The following is a 19,679-nucleotide window of genomic DNA, read 5'->3' as shown; positions in this document are numbered from 1 at the left end:
AATGTAAATAGCTTTTTTAACTAAAAAGAAAAAAAAATTTTTTTCAATATTTACTGTTATCACCCTACTTTTTTCCCAAAAAAGGAAAACATGAAAGTTCAGCTAATACAAAAAGGCCCCACTATTTAAAAAAAAAAAAAGAGGGTAATATTCAAACAGCTTCAAGGACAAAAAGTATGTTCTAGACCAGATCATATTTACAGTTCCTCATCTAGAATTCAACTAACATTCAACTGCAGCAATCAGCCAAGCTTGGCAAATTAAAATAACAGTAATTTTGACAGATTATCTTCTATAAATATTCAAATATGGACGTCTGTGTGCATGCAAGGGTCTCTATATGCCAATCAAAATGCTTTGTTTAGGATCCTAAAATTGAGCTTTTTTTACCCTTCATTTCCGTAGGGGTCCCCTGGATCCTTAACTTTCATTTTAACTCTTTCACCTCAACTCATAGAGCTGCCAAGTACTTCAATTCTGTGCCCTGAATCATATTACCTATGGCCTGAATTTAAAAATTTTGAGAGTAACATTCATATAAATATAAAGGACCAATAGACAAGAAGAAACAACCTAGGGTCTTAAAAAAATCTAGGTCTGTAAAGACAAAAACAAAAATTCAGAAATTGGGGGTAATAGGGATAATGAAAGCAGGGAGATTTGCTTGACAGTTAGCAACTGAGTAAAAGATTAACTTTTTATTCAGGTAATCAGGTATGCCTTGGTAAAGTAAAAGTCAAATATAAAGAGCAATTAACAACTTCATAAATTTGGGCTGTATGTAAAGTTCAATTAAGATAGACTACTATTTTTTTGGCTCAAGGAAGACCTTATACTTTAAATACCAAAGTGTCAAAAGTGGAAAAATGCATTTAGTGTGAAATTGAAACCAAAATTTTTAAATGCATAGATAGCCCTATATTTAATCAAGAATAATGGCTTTAAAGAACACAAGCTATCTGATACATGAATTTTCTAACTGCCCTCCTCTCCTGTTTCCCATTAGTTTAGTTTCCCTTAATCATGTACACAGTTACTGAAAAGTCTCAGATATTCCAGGAAAACTACAAGTATAGGCATGATTCTACATCTAGAGGAGCAAGAAAATTATGGAAGAAAAGTCAACCTACTTGGAGGCACTGCCCTTCTACGCCCACTTGGAAAGAAACAGCGATAAAGACCTCTAGTAAAATTGCTCAAAACATCTCTGGAAAACAGGCTTGAATGAAACTCTACTTCATGATCCACTCACCACCCACCCAAAACCAGGTCCAACAGTGGATCCAAGCCAGATCAACGGTTCTCAATGCAGTGAAAGTGAAAGTCACTCCATCATGTCTGATTCTGCAACCCAACGGACTGTAAGTCCAGGGAATACTCCAGGCCAGAATACTGGGGTGGGTAGCCACTCCCTTCTCCAGGGGATCTTCCCAACCCAGGGATCGAACCCAGGTCTCCCACATTGCAGGTGGATTCTTTACCAGCTGAGCCACCAGGGAAGGGAAGACAGAAAAAAAGTCTGGTCCAGGGACCAGTAGCTTCAGGCTCCACTGGGAGTTTGTTAGAAATTCAGAATCTCAGGCCCTAACCAATGACATATCAGATCAGAATCTGCATTTTAACAAGATCTCCAAATAAATCATATACATTTTACAATTTGAGAAGCTCTGCTGGAAGAAGATTAGAATGAGAGAGAAAGTACAACTCCTCTGTTTAAAGATTGGTTCCCACTATAGACCACAGTTTGGTCAATAAGCAATCAATTTTAATCTCTGGTTTATCATTACTCCTACAATTTTTATATTTTGATTAAGGGATCTTGAAATACAGAAACCCCTTCTAAGTCAAAGTAATGAGTAATCATTAACTCTCAGGTCCCAAGAAAGGCTATGACAGTTATCAAATCATATTAGCTACACAACTAATTTAAAAATAGTAAAAACTCCTTTCCTTTTAAATCCTAGACACCAAGAACATGCAGGGTTCCCGTCGCTAAGAGGGACACCAAGAGACCAAAAGTCTATGCTATCTTATAACCAGAAGAGAAAGCTATATATACTGGTTATTCAGCTATGGTCTCTCAGCAACAAATCCACCCTTTAACACTCAGCTCAGTAATGCTGATAATATTAATAGAACTGTGGAAACTACTTTTCTCTTTTGCCAGCTAGTTTCCTCATGCTGTCAATAAGGAGAAGCTTGGTTTTTCCACTCAGCATTGATGTAGCACAAGCCTTCCATTCCAACAGCAGCAGTTGGTGAGAGCCAAAAGTTTTTTTTCTGACACTCTAAGAAGCAACAGCAATAGTGAGACAGTACCCCATCTAGAAGTTTTGAGCCGAAACTCTACTCTAAGCTCTTCTTCATCCCCCTGTCCTCTGGATGACTGCAATTATTGTCTTTGTGTTACTCCAGTATTCCACTTTGGCCTTTTCAGCCTCTAATACCTCTATAACCTACTCCCCGTATTAAATTTTATGGCAGAAATATAGTGTAGATTGCTTCCCTGTCTAGATTCTAACTGATATGTAAATGGAATAAAATTTTAGCATGATTTGATCAATCTGGAAAATTACTTTCCCAAAACATGATAATCCATGAGAAATATGCACTGACTCTGTCCAAATATGTACAAGGGAAATGGCAGCAAAAAGTACAACTGAGAAAGAAAAAAGAGGGAATATAACCTAAGAAAGTAATGTACTAAAACAAACATCAAGGTAGAAAACACATTTTGACTCTCCAAAGCATAAAGAAAAGGTCAATAAAAAGTCTGAAACAAAAATGTTTTCCACTTTAATAAAAATCACAGAATTTAAGAAGTAGAAGAAACTTTATTATACTGCCTCTGCCACTGTTCAGTTTTGTTAATTTTATATTGAGCTTGGATTACTATACTTTCAAGAAGCTGTTGAGAAATTAGAGAGAATCCATAGAAGATCACAAAACTTATGAGAGCACTAGGCAATAAAAGTCATGAAGAAGGGCTCAAGGAGTCAAACTTTTCAGTCCAGTATATTGTGAAGAAAACTTCAAGCCAACATTATTAGCTGCCTCCCAGTTAAAGAGTTCTGACCAGTTTACACTTGATTATCCTTCAGATCCTTAAAATGATGGAAGATAATAGTAAATGAAGACATAAAATGGAGTTACCTAGCTTAATGACTTTCCTTCACATTAATAAAGTAGCAGCTCTTAATGCTATCCATATGAGAATGACTTAGATTATTCTTTAAAAAACAATGATGATGATAAATGTCCAGAACACTACAGCCAGACATCTGACTTAACTGGTCTGAGGTAGAGTCTAGGCATGTTAAAAACAACAACAACACACATTCAAGTGTTTATAATGTACTGACAAAGGGATTTGGAACCACTAGTGGGACATTCTATGACTTTAATACTCAAGATATGATCTAAAGACTAGCTACATCCAGAGCTGGCTTAAAACTGAGCATTCAAAAACTAAGATCATGGCATCTGGTCCCATCACTTCATGGCAAATAGATGGGGAAAAAATGGAAACAGTGACAGACTTTATTTTCTTGGGCTCCAGAATCATTGTGGACAGTGACTGCAGCCATGAAATTAAAAGATGCTGGCTCCGTGGAAAAAAAGGTATGACCAACTTAGACAACGTATTTAAAAGCAGAAACATTACTTTGCCAACAAAGGTCTGTATAGTCAAGGCTATGGTTTTTTCCAGTAGTCAGGCATGGTTGTGAGAGTAGGACCATAAAGGCCAAAGAATTGATGCTTTTGAACTGTGGTGTTGGAGAAGACTTTTGAGAGTCCCTTGGACTGCAAGGAGATCCAACCAGTGCATTCTAAAGGAAATCAGTCCTGAATATTCATTGAAAAGACTGATGCTGAAGCTCCAGTACTCTGGTTACCTGATGTGAAGAACTGACTCATTGGAAAAGACCCTGATGCTGGGAAAGATTGAAGGCAGAAGAAGGGGACAACAGAGGATGAGATGGTTGGATGGCATCACTGACTCAATGGACATGAGTTTGAACAAGCTCCAGGAGTTGGTAAAAGACAGGGTAGCCTGACATTCTGCAGTCCATGGGGTTGCAGAGTCAGACACAACTGAGCGATTGAACTGAACTGACCACAACATGTTGAAATAATTCAGAAGGAAATGTACTTATTGGAAATAAAAATAATATAAGAAAGAAGGAAAAAATCAGTGTGCTTTACTCTGGTTTAGAAAGAAAAATTGTTACAATAGCAATATAGTCATATCAACCCTGTTAAGGGTCTGTAGCCCACACTTAAAACAGAAAGGAATATGACACAAAAGCAGTAACTCAGATTACCTATAACATCAATTGTCAATATTCTAGGGTGAATGATAAATATATCAATACTGCAGATAGGGTTCCTATGAATGAACAATTTCTGGAAAGAACCACTTTACTATCTACTTTTGGGAAATAATAAAGCCCTATGTTAGGAGACATATTTTCCTTGATGTCTCCTTAATTCACTCTATACTCTTCCTATGACCACCACCATCACCCTCTGAAAAGGACAAAACGTTATGATTGTTTTTAACAATGAAATGGCATGATGTATAATTTAGTCTGATTTTTCTCTTCTTCTGTACCCCACGACTACTAACTTCCAAAAAGTTCACTCTCTGCTTCTGTCACAGAAGCAAAATCTTCAGCCCCAGAAAGACCCAGATGATTCTTTTGAAAATGCTGAAGACAGTTTTAAAGAAGAGGTCAGGTAAAAGGCTATCAATAAAAGACCTACTAGAAAGTTTTAATAATTCATGTGAATTCTAAATAGCACAATAGAAAAGCCAGAGTTTCCAGAGACAAATATATTATTGTACTGGCAAATAGACTGAGCTTAAAATAAGCAAAATTATATCCTATGAGTATTTAAAGCAGAGCAACAATGTCTATGTTTTAGCTTCATTCAAGTCCAACGATACTCCTAAAAAATACAGTGTACCATCTTCATTTGACAAAGCCCGGTTGACCTAGTTTCTGAGAAAGAACAAAACTACAGATATTAAAAATAGCACTGCTTACCCCATAGAGTTATTAAAGTGGATGCTGGAGCCAGAAAGATTTGGGGGCTAAAAATACAAATGCAAAGACTAACTGAGATGGAGTCTTCTAAAGACCTAAGTTTAAAATTATGACTTCAATTCATTGGTTCCTTTGGGTAAGGTTTTACCTGAAGAATCTAAGAAAGCTGAGGTGCATGTGAAGCACTGTAGTGGTGAATTCTGATTTCCCAAACTGTGGATCTGGAATAAGACTTTCCAGGAAGCCAACACAGACAAAATCCAAAAGAAGAGTGCTCTTAGGAGAGAAAGAAACCGTCAAAAAACAACAGAAGCTGAGCATTCCTGATATGACTCTGTCACTAACTAACATGACTAATAAAGTAACCAATACCAAAACTCCTTGAAAATTTCCATCAATTTTAATCATTCATGTTAGTTATATAAATTATTTATAGCTATTTTTTCCTTTCTAGCTATTACCAAAAAACACTCTCTTTGTATCTCTACCTATCTTCATAATAGTATGTTCTTCATAATAGTAAACATCTCTACCTATCTTCATAATAGGCATAAAAGTATGCCTTACATTCTTATCCTATTAAAAAAGACTATATTTGAATAATAAAGTAAAATATGCAATATTTATGAAAAAATTAAAATACACCTCAAAGAAGTGATATTTACTAAAAAATAGTTGAATGAACAAATATCACTACCTTCCTACCCTCCTAACATGGAAAAATTTTAATGGAAAAAGTTTACCAGCTTCATCACCAATAAAATAGAAAGCTTATTATACCAAAGAAACACAACTATTTAAAATCACTAGAATCACTTTTTAATCATCAGGAAGAATAAATTTAAAATATTCTCAAACTTCATAGTGAATCAGAATTACTTAATTAAGCTTGCAAAATTACAGAATCTGAGCTCCATGGCCAGAGATTATGATTCATAAAGTCTGAGTTTCTGAAGATGAACCCCAAATTCTACATTTTAACAGGCTTCCTAAATGATTACCAACTGGATTATCCTTGAACTACAATTTACTATACACTTCACCTTCAATCCACTGTCAACTTCTTAATAAGTCTTTGAGGTCTGATCAGAATGCCCACTGTCAGTCTCACCTTAACAGCCTCAATTTCTACTTAAACTACATGCTTAGAACTAACACAGAGATAAAATAATAGCAATCAGTTATTGTGCATATATTACTATGGGCTGTAAATTCTGCACACTCTATTATATGTACATAATTCTGGAGTGCTGTAGTCCATGAGGTCACAAAAGAGTTGCATATGACTTAGTGGCTAAACAACAAAAATTAAATGATATTTTGCATATAAAATACAGTACAATGTCAGGCTGAAATAAATAAATGCTCAATAAAAGTAGCTACTAGTTGAAAACTAATGGCTACACAAAACCTGCACATAGATGTTCAGTTCAGTTTAGTCGGGCGGTCATGTCCAAATCTTTGCGACCCCATGAACCGCAGGATGCCAGGCATCCCTGTCCATCATCAACTCCCATAGTTCACCCAAACCCATGTCCATCAAGTCAGTGATGCCATCCAACCATCTCATCCTCTGTCGTCCCCTTCTCCTCCTGCCCTCAATCCCTCCCAGCATCAGGGTCTTTTCCAGTAAGTCAGCTCTTCGCATTAGGTGACCAAAATATTGGAGTTTCAGCTTCAGCATCATCAGTCCTTCCAATGAACACCCAAGGACTAATCTCCTTTAGGATGGACTGATTGGATCTCCTTGCAGTCCAAGGGACTCTCAAGAGTCTTCTCCAACACCACAGTTCAAAAGCATCAATCTTCGGCACTCATAGTCCAACTTTCTTTATAGGCCAACTCTCATATCCATACATGACCACTGGAAAAACCATAGCTTTGACTAGATGCACCTTTGTTGGCAAAGTAATGTCTCTGCCTTCTAATGTGCTGTCTAGGTTGGTCATAACTTTCCTTCCAAGAAGTAAGCTTTTTTCTTTTCATTTCATGGCTGCAATCACCATCTGCAGTGATTTTGGAGCCCAGAAAAATTAAGTCAGACACTGTTTCCACTGTTTCCCCATTTATTTGCCATGATGTGTTGGGACCGGATGCCATGATCTTAGTTTTCTGAATGTTGAGCTTTAAGCCAACTTTTTCACTCTCCTCTTTCGCTTTCATCAAGAGGCTCTTCAGTTCTTCTTCACTTTCTGCCATAAGGGTGGTGTCATCTACATATCTGAGGTTATTGATATTTCTCCCAGCAATCTTGATTCCAGCTTGTGCTTCATCCAGCCCAGCGTTTCTCATGACGTACTCTGCATATAAGTTAAATAAGTAGGGTGACAAAATACAGCCTTGACGTACTCCTTTTCCTATTTGGAACCAGTCTGTTGTTCCATGTCCAGCTCTAACTGTTGCTTCCTGACCTGCATATATATTTCTCAGGAGGCAGGTCAGGTGGTCTGGTAGTCCCATCTGTTGAAGAATTTTCCACAGTTTATTGTGATCCACACAGCCAAAGGCTTTGGCATAGTCAATAAAGCAGAAATAGATGTTTTTCTGGAACTCTCTTGCTTTTTCGATGATTCAGTGGATGTTGGCAATTTGATCTCTGGTTCCTCTGCCTTTTCTAAAACCAGCTTGAACATCTGGAAGTTCATGGTTCACGTATTGCTGAAGCCTGGCTTACAGAATTTTGAATATTACTTTACTAGCATATGAGATGAGTGTGATTGTGTGGTAGTTTGAGCATTCTTTGGCATTGCCTTTCTTTGGGATTGGAATGAAAACTGACCTTTTCCAGTCCTGTGGCCACTGCTGAGTTTTCCAAATTTGCTAGCATATTGAGTGCAGCACTTTCACAGCATCATCTTTCAGGATTTGAAATAGTTCAACTGGAATTCCATCACTTCCACTAGCTCTGTTCATAGAGATGCTTCCTAAGGCCCACTTGACTTCACATTCCAGGATGCCTGGCTCTAGGTGAGTGATCACACCATCATGATAATCTGGATGTTCAGAGTAGCTTTATTTATAATTGCCAAAACTAGGAAGCAACCAGAATGTCCTTCAGTGGGTGAATGGATAAGTAAACTTTGGTACTTTCAGATGATGAAATATTATTCAGTACCAAAATGGAATGAGCTATAAAGTCATGAAAAGACATGGGGGGAACCTGAAAGTAAACAAGGTCAATTTGAGAAGGCTACATAACTGTATAATTCCAACTAATATGCCATTTTGGAAAACAAAAAACCATGGAGACAGTAAAAAAATTAGGAATAGTCCAGGGTTTGAAGCTGGGGAGAAGGAATGAAAAGACACAGAGGATATGGAGGGGAGGGGTGCAGTGAATATATTCTTCATGGTTTTATAATTATACATACATATCATTATACATTTGTCCAAACTCACAGAATGTACAACCTAAACAGTCAATCCTAAAGTAAACTTTCGATTTCTGATTACAATGTGTTGATGTACCTTCACCAACTGTAACAAATGTACCACTCTGGTGGAAACTGTTGATAAATGGAGGAGGCCATACATGTGCAGGGGCATAGAGTACACAGGAAACCTCTACACCTCCCTCTCAGTTTTGTTGTGGACCTAAAAAAAAACCATATTTATTAAAACCAAACAAACAAACAGTAAAGTGCTATCATCCCTTATAGCAGAGATATTATTTTATGGGGGTCCTCCTAACAACCCTAAGAGGCAGTCGCTATTATTTCCAAATTGCAGTTATGGAAATTAAGGTTTAACAACTTGCCCGGGCAAGTAACTTGCCTAGAGGTGGTGAAGGAGAAGAGACAGGGTTCATGAGAAACCAAGTAACTCCAAAATCTGAACTCTTTAACCTAAGCTAACTTCCTCAAGAAGCCAGGCAACAAAAGTCAATACAAAACTGTTCCACATTCATAACCACCCTTCACAAGAATTTTCCTGAGTTATCCCCAGGTCAGTCATGGGGAATGACCTAAGCACACACTCACAAATGTTCCTACAAGGCTAAGAACTAAAGAAGGCCAGGCACAGGCCTATGACAGACGTCTGAGAAAAGGTAATTATAGTAACCAAAACTAAGTAGGGGTTGATGAATAAACTATTTTGTATTAAGGAATGTTCAAATAAGTATAATACTTAAAGAGTGTTTAATGCTTTCACAGCACTTTAGAATTATGAATTACTAATAACTCCTTGACAAGGGTCAATATGACTGTTAACCTTCCAGCAAATATGAAGATACAGATTGATAAAATCTAAACAGCTAACACTGAATGACTTTAGATTCATTAACCTGACAAACTCAGTCTTGGAACTCTCCACACATAAGGACTATGATCCTTAGTTAAGAGTCTAAGAAGCCACAAGGGGGTAAATTCAAAACAAGACTTCTGTATTTCATCCACACAAAATATGAACATAATAAATATTGAAATTCAGTTCTCTAATGCTCTTTAATGTTTCCAACTCAAATTTTATAAAATTTGATTATGTTCCTAATGATTAAGTTTTGTACATTTTTTAAAACACTCTGTAACTTTTCTCAAGATACGTATTTCACAGTACCTTAAATTGCTCCCATGTGGCTATTGTTTTATCTCTCAAGAATTAATATTCTTCTCGCTTGTTTCTTCCTACAACCCATCCCCGAAATGGTAAGCAATGTTTTCCACAAACATCCCTTACCCTGATCCCCCCTGAACCACAACTACACTCACAAGTAAAACACAATTCACTGATAACGTCAAAAAAAAATGAAAGCAAGTATTAGTCGCTCAGCCCTGTCTGACTCTTTGCTATTCCATGGATTGTAATCTGCCAGGATCCTCTGTCTATGTGATTTTCTGGGCAAGAATACTTGCCAGGAGGTTGTCATTTCCTCCTCCAGGGGATCTTTCCTACCCAGGGATTGAACCCAGGACTCCCACACTGCAGGAAGATTCTTTACTATCTGAGCCACCAGGGAAGCCCGATAACATCAGCATACCACTAAAACTACAAACTCAGAAAATGAAAATTACTGATTATGATAACGTGTACACTACCCTGTTCAACTATACAGAAGAGAACTTGTATTTTAACCTGGTATCTCTCAACAAGTTAATGCAACTCCTGTAGTTACTTAGTTTTATCAATCTTAGTTTTACAGATAACTAAGAAGATTTTTAATGAAAATGCATTCAAATTAGGCTCTTAGTCAAATAAAATGTGATACATAATACAGAACAATATACATATAAAAACTCAGGCAGAAAGAACACATAGCTCTCATTTGTTCACCTTCTCTTTAAGGAAATAAACTCTTTACTACCTGTCCCGTACAGAGAGTCTGATTCACCGGAGAGCTACTGCCCAAACAATTTTAGTACGGCAAGAGGAAGCCAAAGACTGAACACGGACTGAACATTTCCCTGTGCTGGAGATCTGTTCATTAAACATACAAAAGTAGCTAACTCCATTATCCAGATTTTTACAGAGAACATGCATTACACTTTAATAGTTACAAAAGATTTAGTCATTTTTTTTTTATGTGATAAGTTTATTTAGTGGGAGCTTCTCTCTCTCTTTTTTTAAGGAAAAAGCAGATTTTAGAAATCCCTGCCTGAGAAATAATGCAACTTTAAACACAGAAAATCCCATAAAAGCAAATCAGTGAAATTGTAAAGGGTTCTAGACGGTGGCACAGAGTCCCTGAACCAGCAGACGCCGCGTTTCAAGAACTATGTGCTTCTCTTCTACAGGTCTGTCTACAGAAGTAGCACTCTGATCTTTATAATGGAAACCAGAGCCCAGAACTAATATGACCACAGAAGTTATCTGGAACAGCCTAGAAGTCCCTCTAACTGCGTAACACCCACACACCTCAAATGATAGGAAACCTAAACATTTGGTAAATCTTTCCCCACTCTCTTCATACTAAGTATAAAAAAATATGTTCCCAGTAATGAGCAGACTCTCTGGACACAACTGAATAAGGATACCGTTAGGCCCCAGACTGCCCTCCACTCCTTCACAGAGGAAGAATAAGCCATCTAATTGTAATTCAATCAGAAACTTTTTAAAGATCCTATCTTTTAATGGTATAAAAATGCACAGTCCAGTAAGGCAGTCAGTAGCCAAATGTGGCCACTGAGCATGTGAAATATGGCTAGTTTAAACTGAGAAATACCCTAAATGTAAAATACACACTGACTTCAAAAACTCAGTAGAAATAAAAGAATGCAAAATATTTCATTATTTTTATTATTTTAAATATTTAAATAAGATACATTATTAAAACTAATTTAACCTATTTCTTTTTACCTTATTTAATGTGACTACCAGAAAATTTTAAATTACATGCATGGTTCACATTGTATTTCTACCTAAATACAGTGATCTACCTAACCAGTGACCATAAGCCCTTAGTTATTGAACTTCCTGTATCAAGCTTTCATGCTTCTATAGCATCATAAAATCTGGTCCTCACCAAAATTCCCTTTCCCCCTGATTTGCACAGCAGATTATATTCAGGTTCCTTCCTTTCTGATACCATCATTCAGCCTTAAAATGCTGAATAAATTCTGTAATATTTCACCTCCTCCACCAGCATCACCATCCAACCCAAGTTACCAGCCTTAAAATATTCATCTTTCATCTCTAATGGCTATCACATTTAGAGAAGAAAAGGCAGAGAATTTTTCACAAACAGGCCTCCAGGTTATCTTTAAGAAGAAATCTGTGATAGTGCTAAGGGTTTAGTCTCTAGAATCAAAAATCATGAACCCTGCCTTCCACTGTGCAAAGCATTATAGCTCAGTTCCCTTATCTGTAACATGGGTAAATATTATGTTTCATTTAACACATTTCATTATTAATATAAGAAAAGCATTTAGAACAGCATCTGGGACTTCAGTGCTAATAAGTATTAGTTATTACCATTATTACAATTTCCTTTCTTGTCCTGCTTCCTGAACCTATCATTCTCCTCTTTCTACTCCTGACTGCTCCATCAACAGGTTCTCGCTTCAGTCAAACCTGCAACATATGCAACAAAAGGTAAAGAATACACAACAATGGGAAGGAGGTCATTCGGAGCCAAAAAGAACAAAGAGTACCAAACACAAGAGACCATAAGAAAGTGTACTATGTGACATAACCAGAAGATTCCTCAGCATGATAAACAGTCTAGCTAATTCTGGGACCCTGTAAAAGGTATCTTCAAGGGGGTTGAAACAGATGCTCCTAAAGTCCCCTTTTAATCCTCTATGCCCCTATCAAAGTATCCAACCCAGACGTTAAAACCTGGAACCTTTATAACTCTGAGTCAGCTATTGACTCATATCTGTACACCTAAAAATTAACAAGTTTCTATCTGCATCTATTGGAGAGCCTAAGTTTAGACCTCTATCACATGACAACACACGTTAAAATCTGTCCACTCTTACCTAAAAGCCCAAGAAGCAGAGGACATATAGATCAAAGGTCAAAATACTCACTTTGTCACTTGCGGCATACTGAGTCTCAGGGACCTGGAGTAGATTCAGGTAAGCAGCTCTTTAACTTAAAGCCAAAATTCAGTTCAGCTTAACCTCTCATTACCCTTTTCATATTCTGTCATATACTGTAGACAATTACACTATATATTTTATTTCCTACTTTCTCAAATTAGACAGAAAGCATCTTAAAGGCTAGGACTATATCTTCCCTAATTCAAAACTACAACCTTAATTCTGACATATTGGATAGACAAATATTTGTCTTGCTAGATTGAATTTATAGTTACAGTATAAAACAATATTATTTACCTTTGTGAAGTCTTTGGTTTTTAGAACAATTTCACGTGATTTCACTTGATTATTCCAATGATCCTATAGTCACAGCAAAGGCATAGTCTCATTTCTATGAAGTACCTGAATTTCAAATGTCTGATTAACTAACTAAAAATTATTCACTTTAGTACATCTTAATAAGCAAATTTTTAGTCCAAGGCCACGCTGGTCATAAGTGACAAAGCCAGAACGGCACTGTGCTATATCACACCACACTAGGGCCTTTCTCGGAGAGAACCAGTAAAGGAAGGGAGAAAGTGAAAGAAGACACTGACAAGTTTTGATAATGAAATAAATGTATAACGATCCCTAAATAAAACTGAACTGCTTTTCACAATTCCTTTTTCCGATCTTATTAAAGTCTCAAAGTTTTACTTTTCTTCCTAAAAGTTTCTTTGTGTTGAGTTTCTTCCTTTATTCTCACATAATTAGTTGTACTTTCATCATTAAAATTATATTCCATCTCAAACTTTACCTGCTATCTGCCCTCGTGCCTATAAGCCAAATTATGTTTTCAAGTTATGCAATTTTGTAAATATAGTTTCCTTATTCTGTCTTAATGAATGTTTTATTATTCACTTGAATTTGTCAGTATTCTCTAATTTGTTTTTTTGTTTGGTTTTTCTTTAAAGCTACACTCTCTAAAAATAACCTATATAAGTCCACATTCTGCTAATATATACACTATACTTTTGTGAGAAAAGAACTGGCAGCTTCTCTAGAAAAGAACCTACATTGACCAATCAACCAACATTGGCTGACACTAAAATAATAATAAAAGCATTAACTTGCAACCTATTTCACTACTGAGTTCATATTTAGAATGTCCATAAACCCCCCATTTAATCAATGACAGTGCAATTCACTCAACTTCTCTGAATCTGTTTTACTGTGTGTGATAATAAAAACACTGGTCTAGATCTTTGGAATTTCTTTTAAATTCTAAAGAGTTCCTGAGATTACGGGTTTAAGTCCAAGTTTATTTACCCTATAAAAGTTGACTTATTATTTTAATGCACATATCTGCACCTTTTCTACTTTACTTAAAGGTAAGAACTATACATCTTTGTAGCCTTATCCTTTTGGATAAGAGATGTTTATGGTGCTAACATAAGAGTTACATGGCACTATGTACATGCAGGCATGTTTCAGTTGCCTTTCTACCTTAAATGTTAAATTGTTAGCACTGACAGAAGACTCTCAATTCCCTACGTGTGATTCAACAGCAAATCACTTCAATTTCTGAGAAGACACAGTAAAATTGGTTAGAACCCAAAGTTATTATAGCCCATGATCAATATTCAGCATAACGAGTATCTGCAAAAGAGATGGTAATTAATTGGGACAGGGAGACTGGCCCCAAACCCTGTGCTTAGTCACAGTTCTTCATAACCCTTAGAGCCATTTCCCAACTGATGATGTGAAAACCAGACCTCAGAATGACATCCACATCCCCAGATCATAAAATTAGAGGAAGGAAGAATAAGGGAAACATTAACATGGATATGTATTTTACTTCTGATTCACTATCTAACCTGCTTCAAGAAATTTACCAAATTTGTTTTCAGACAAGGTGAAAGGCAATTTTATATTACAGTAAAATTTGAGGAAGTAATTTTTTAAAACACAGACATACAGTTTTTCCGGTATTTCCAATCAACGTGTAATTATGTCAGCATTAGCTTAAATTTAAATTGAAACCTATTATCCCTTTAAATATTCTTAGTAGAAGCCTAGGCCTTGATAAAAATCACTAACCTGTGTTTGGAATACTCATGTATATATAAAATTCAATGCAGAAACAGGCAGAACAGACAACAATCATATAACGGTGCACAGAGCAGTGGGAAAATGAAAAAGTGTCTGGGAACCTTAATAAAGAGTCACAGATAATCATCGCATCGACACACAGTTAAACATATGGCACTCCAGTTTCAGGAATCCTGAGCTTACCAAAACTTTGACAACTAAATTTGGGTTGCTTGGGGTGAGGGAAAGAGATGCGAAAGGGGAGTGAGGAGCCTTTAAAAACCCCTATTTTGACTAAGACTGCAGCTGTAATTACAGCTGTTCTGAAGCTTTTCTTGAAACTGCTAAATAACAGTTTTTTAAACAATAATAACCAAAAGTAGGTTTAATGAACTGAAGAATTTGATAGGAGGACGTCATAGTTAAAGGTGTTTGGTTTGTTTTTTTTTACTATATAATTAACTTTCTATTGTCTTTGCTCTGCAACTAGTAGATAAGAATTGTTACAAAAGGCAAGAACCTTTCTCAGCTTTCTTAGATGTCCAAGTTTTCAATGTTTTTTTTAAACATAAAAAGAAAAAACACATTAGAAAGTGCACACTGCACTTCCTTCCTTTAGTATCTTTACATAAACTCACATTTTACATTTCTTCTCCCTCACCATGTCATGTACTTGGTATACTTATGAAATAAGTATATGAACCAAACTAGAAACAGGTATGATATCAATAAACAACACATTGAGTCCTTTTGATAACATTCCAAATATTCTCTAAGAGTGTACTTACATTAAAAAAGGTTACATTACACACAAGCACAAATGAATTTATACACATTGTAGACTCATTTTTGTGTCATATTTAAGACATGAACAGCATCTCATTTCTCTGGATAATTATTCATTCAGTATCTAAAAATAAAAAATCTCATTCTGGTCAAAAACAGCTACATAAGAGGCTCTCAAACTCACTGCCTCCCTCAGACATTGAATCTACATCCAAACATGCAAGTTCCTCTGAAAGAAAATCACGGACTAGCGAGTGGCTGCTACAAAGAGGGTAAATAAGGAAAAACCTACATCAAATGAGTGGATAAGCTGAGAAACATTCTCTTCATAAACTCCAATCCCAGCACAGCAACATACAGCTGGGAAGGAATTCACAACTACTAGCTTCTCCCTGAAGAATGAAGAGTTTAGACCCAACATCTAACACTCCAACTTTTAAGACTTCATCTGAGGGGTTGGGCCCCAAATCATCTAGCTCTGAAAGCCAACGGGACTCTACACATTATAGGAGTCCCAGAAGGAAAAGAAAAAGAGGCAGAAAGTTTCTTTGAAGAAATAATGGCTGAAAACTTCCCTCACCTGAGGAAACAAATAGATACCCAGACACAGGGAGTCCATCTGAAATGTTTCAAATAAGATGAGTCTAAATCAAGTCTCATTAAATTAAATTATCAAAAGGTAAAGACAAAGACAGAATGTTAAAAGCAGTGAGAGAGAAACCACATGCTAAGTAAAAGAAAACATCAATAGGATATTCAGCAGATTTTTTTTCAGCAAAATCTGAAAACTTTTATAGGCCAGAAGAAAATAAAATAATATATTCAAAGTGCTAAAAGAAAAAAATGTCAACCAAGAATACTCTACCCATCAAAGTTGTCCTTCAAAATTGAACACGAGATAAAGGGTTTTCCAGGAAAATAAAAGCTGAATGCGTCTACGGAGAGTTCACCAAGACAGCTGAATAGAAAGACTCTGAGCTCACCTCCTCTGATGGTTTCTATCATTGATAATGGGGCTTCCCTGGTAACTCAGCCATTGTCAAAAAATCCATCTGCCAACGCAGGAGACATGGGTGCAATCCCTGGGTTGGGAAGATCCCCTGGAGAAGGAAAGGGCAACCCACTCCAGTCTTCTTGCCTGGGAAATCCCAAGGACAGAGGAACCTGGTTGGCTACAGATCAGGGGGTTGCAAACAGGTACAACTGAGTGACTAAATAACAACAACTCACAACAACACTATATTATATAACTGAAATTTGCTAAGAGAGAATCTAAATGTTCTCACATACACACACACAAAAAAAGATAAACAGATAAAATAGGTGAGGTGATGGATATGTGAATTAACTAGATGGTGGGACTTCTTTCACAATTCACACACAGATCAAGTCACTACAACATACACTTTGCATATCCTACAATTTTATTTGTCAAGAATTGGCGGGGGAGGAGTTAAAAAAATCACACATCTAATGGAACTTTTTAAATAAACTGACTTGGTAATTTTAAAAATGTCCTAAACAGCTGAGATTTTATATTTGCATATTTTCATTTCTATCTGTGGGTAGCAGGAATTTCTAGAAAAACATCAAGAGTAAATGAAGATACTTTCTTGAGAAGAAAGAGAAAAGGATGTCTTTCAGAGTTCCCAACATTTAAAGATATAGAGGCTAAAAAAAATACTTTCCAGAAAATTAAAGAAAGCTAGAACAGTGAACACTTACTTTCTAAGTATCAAACATTACAAGTGGAGGAAAATGTCATTTTAGGAGCAAAGTAGAGTTCATGAAGGAAAGGTTCTTACCAGTGACTGGCAAAATGTAGACAAATTTAAATAAAATTATATAAGTGTAGATAAACCTGTTCTCTAACTTCCTCTGAATATCAAAAAGAGAAAGCTCCATTACTGAAATTTTTGTGATCTTCTGCAGAAAGTATATATGATAATACTAAAATATTGATTATATCTGACACATTTACCCTAAAAGAGCTTGACAGTAAATCAAATATATTTTTCATAGTTATGGTAAGCATACCCATGTAGAAATAACAGATATTCTATACTTCATATTTTTTTTTTCATTCAAGCTGGTTTGAAATGAGAGCTTAGAGAGCTGGGTTAGGAAAGAATAGGAAATTCAACTCTTTTTCTATATTTTGAAAAGTTAGGAAGAAACACCCCAATAACCCTAAATATGATGGCCAAATAATTATATTTCCCTAAAATCTAAACAGACCAAAGTCTCTCATGGATGCCTGTACTTAAACTAAAAGGTAAGCAAGCATTACAAGAACACAGGGAGTCACAAAACAAGAGGCAAACCCACAGATAATAAGACAATTTGTGTATTCAAAGAGGACAAGGATAATTTAATTTCAAAGCACAGATTTACAGAAGACTGTATTCACCTGTAGTCAAAAAGTATTTCACAAAAGCAAAGAAATCACAGGAAGCACAGACAAGTCACCAAACTCAAAACTGAACAGTGTTAAGTACCAGCTGCTAGAAACCAGTAATGCATTAAAAAGATACAAGAGTCTTTCCCAGTATCAGGGTACAACAAATAAATGCTTGTTTAGTATATTAAAAAAAAAAAAAAGATACAAGAAAATAGCTGATCCATTCAGTCACAAACCAAGCTCCCAGAAATGCACAGGTAGGCTTTGAAAGGTTGCTTGCACATACGGAAATTTGCAAACTAGCTATTAAGAATTATCTCATGTGACTTCTTATAAGACAAAAAAAAAAAAAAAATGCTGCAAAACCCTCCCTTCCAGCCATATGTCTACTTTGCAGCATTTCATTATTATACATTATTGTTTCGTCTACTGCACAGCAGGTATATAACAAGATCCAAAACACGGTACAAAGAAGACAGGAACACTTAGAGGACTTTTTAACACTACAAAATACTTAACTACTTATCCTTAGAAGTTTCATAAAGATATTCCTTCTGAGAACAAGATCTAGAAAGGCCTAAATCATGACCAGGGTAAAGGACCCTCATACTTGGGGTTTGGGAAGAGGAGTGTGGGGTTGGGAAAAGACTTCAGGAGCCAATGACAGAAAAATCTACTATGACGACTCTAAAAACCTGGGAAGTCTCCACTGGCACTCTCATGCTCTGGAGGCTGCTTCTCCCCAGCTCTGTTGATAAAATCTAAAGTGTCCAATGGCTGCTCATCTACAAGATCAATTCTCTGAGAGTTATACTTAACCAACTATTCCCCAAACCAGTTGTACTACGCCTGCACCCATCCTACTAAAGCACTATAAAAAAATTCTACCATCCTTCCCCAAGTCAGAACTCTCTTTCAGAGCCTTCTCAGCTCAGCTTTTCTAATAAGTTTAATTTTCTTTCAAACTGTGAAAAGTTCCAGAAGCAGGAATTTGCTTTATTTTCTTGATGGGTTCCAAGATAACTTTCATTAGAAACTTAGAAGAAAATAAAAGACAAAAACATTTATTAAGTGCCTAACAACACTGCTATGTACTTTTATGCAGTTGATTCTATTTAACCCTCACTGTAACCCTTGGGATGAATATTTTTATATTCACTCGACAGATGAGAAATCAGAAAATTAGTTTAAGAAACTTATCAAGTTAGCAAGTGGTAAATACAAGACTTAAACCCAACTATCCCAGAGCAACTCATTCACCAAAAGGCTTAAGTATCCTACAGCTATCTCCCATCAGTAATGCTGAACATAATGAGTACAATGTTTCAACTGTAAGTTAACAACTACCTCAGTATATGTTTTTCCAAACATTTCTTAATTTTTCTTTCTGCTTTTTCACACCATAGTTCAATTTGGTTTATATTTTAAACAGTTAGAAATGATATTTGAAAATAAAATACTTTTTAAAACCCAGGTATTATACATGCAGGCTGATTGCTTTCATGAAGGAAGCATTCTGTGGGGGGAAAAAAAACTGTCAATACAAAACTGTGCACAACAGACATCTGCATTAGCTAGGGCTAGAACATAAACAGTAACTCTCATCTCAATAAACACACCAAAAAATTATTTGACAAAACCCAACATCTGTCCCTGATTTGAAGTCTGCAAATTAGGAACGGAAAGGAAAGCAATCTAATAAAGGGGTCTAGGAAAAAAATCTATAATCAATGTCACACTTAATCATGAAAGAAAACATGGTTTCCCCCCAAGACTAGAAGCAAGACCAGGATATCCACTATCGAAAGTTCTATTCAACATTATACTAGAGGGTCCAGCCAGTGAAGTCAGTTAAAAAAAGGAAGAAAAGGCATCTGTATTGGATTGAAA

The 19,679-nt window shown here is 36.1% G+C and overlaps 1 protein-coding gene across 8 annotated transcripts in view; it reads right to left on the bottom strand.

The window, feature by feature from the left end:
- The window catches only part of FUT8 (fucosyltransferase 8), a 495,007-nt gene that overhangs the window by 208,340 nt on the left and 266,988 nt on the right, over positions 1 to 19,679 (bottom strand). For 2 of the 8 annotated variants that reach the window (XM_065941792.1, XM_065941790.1), the window contains exon 3: positions 11,961 to 12,059. The exons of the other annotated variants lie outside the window; for them this stretch is intronic. The gene's annotated coding sequence lies outside the window, so the exon portion shown is untranslated. The remainder of the gene's footprint in view (positions 1 to 11,960; positions 12,060 to 19,679) is intronic. 8 annotated transcript variants of the gene reach the window in all.

Source organism: Muntiacus reevesi, chromosome 7 (genome assembly GCF_963930625.1).
Source record: "Muntiacus reevesi chromosome 7, mMunRee1.1, whole genome shotgun sequence".
NCBI lineage: Eukaryota > Metazoa > Chordata > Mammalia > Artiodactyla > Cervidae > Muntiacus > Muntiacus reevesi.
This window is presented reverse-complemented; position numbering and strand designations above follow the sequence as displayed.